This window comes from Oncorhynchus clarkii, chromosome 13 (genome assembly GCF_045791955.1).
Source record: "Oncorhynchus clarkii lewisi isolate Uvic-CL-2024 chromosome 13, UVic_Ocla_1.0, whole genome shotgun sequence".
NCBI classification, from domain to species: domain Eukaryota; kingdom Metazoa; phylum Chordata; class Actinopteri; order Salmoniformes; family Salmonidae; genus Oncorhynchus; species Oncorhynchus clarkii.
This window is the reverse complement of record NC_092159.1, coordinates 23698374-23699905: the sequence shown is the minus strand read 5'-3', so window position 1 is coordinate 23699905 and position 1532 is coordinate 23698374.

The following is a 1532-nucleotide window of genomic DNA, read 5'->3' as shown; positions in this document are numbered from 1 at the left end:
TTTTTTTTTAAATCTGTATAATTTCTCATCACAGTATTTGATGCTAATGTACTGAGGATGGTTGTCTTAAGTATGGGTGACGGGTCAGTTGTGGTTTGCCATGAACCAAAGGTGTGCGTGTCTCTGTCTAGGTGTGAGAGAGTTTGTGGTTGTGGGGTAACGGATATGATTAGTGAATAACGAGTTGATGAGTAAGCTATTCTAGTGATTTGAGAAAGGGGGCCTTTCAATTCTTGCACTTAATACAAACCACTAGTATATATGCATGAGGATCTTTTCTACCATGTGGGGCTTAATTACCAAGAAATGACATGAAAATCAAACTAGCTTGAAGAACAAGGTCGTATTCATTAGGGCACACTGTGGTAAAACGTCTTGCAATGGAAAGAGAGGTTCTTATTGGACAAGTCCGTGTAGTGTGCCCCCCCCCCATCTGTTTCAATCAGTTTTCTTTTGTTTGGTGCCTATTGAATAGAACCCTGATTCGGAACAAGTACATTCTTCAACACAATGAAATAAGTATTTTTATACTCTGATTACTAGCTGTTGATTGTACTGCTGTTGACTTTTACAGTATGTTGCAGATTGATACATGATTGATACATTTTCAAATGGAACGAAGCAGTAACTACTGAGGATTATGTGCCAGAGGAATTTGACTTACTTTAATGAAGCTAACATGGTAGTATTATCACACATGGTCCATGCATATATTTTTGATTGATATATATGCTTTATCAATTTATTTTCTGATTTCCGTTGCAATATAAGGATGTATGATAATTATTTCAATGTACCTACTGAATTTTTGTTTAACAAATATTTGTGATAGAATAAGAAATCTATTCAGTCTGAATATGTTTTAAACTTGATTATGTTTATTGAATTGAAAGTGAATAATTTGTCATGCTTAATGATCTTAGTAATAAACTGGAAAAAACTATCAAATGATGTTCATGGTTTCCTTCAACTTTGTTTCATAGACTGCCAGAAGCAACCACTAGATGGTGTTATGAAATCAGATAGGAAAAAAGTCTAAGTCAGAGCCATGTTTATTCATAACGTTTTAACATTTTATTTCAGTGGCATAGATTTAGGAGAACCAATTCTACAAATGGATGGAGGATAAAGGATTGAGTGTAATAATTCATAAGATTATGAATAGACTATATTAGAGATTATAATAGCACATTAGATTACAACACTGCAATGCATCTGATTCAGAAAATTTGACCTTTTTGGGAAATTAACCTGTAGTTTGACAATAAATCAATCCATTCTATTTAAAACCTTTGGACAATGCTAATCTGGATGAGATTCTTCTTCTGGAATTGTGTTAACTCTTGCTTGGGTGGAAATGTCAAATGAAGTCCTCTCACACTTTTCCGTTCCATATATTACTATAAGCAACACGGGTTACTTTCATGTTCGTTTGCTTTTAGTGTTTTGGGGAGGTATTGCTTTTCCTGGGAAAGTCTCATGTCCCCCTCATTGCGTCGTTTAGGCACATTGTGGTAGGGGTGCCAAGCTTC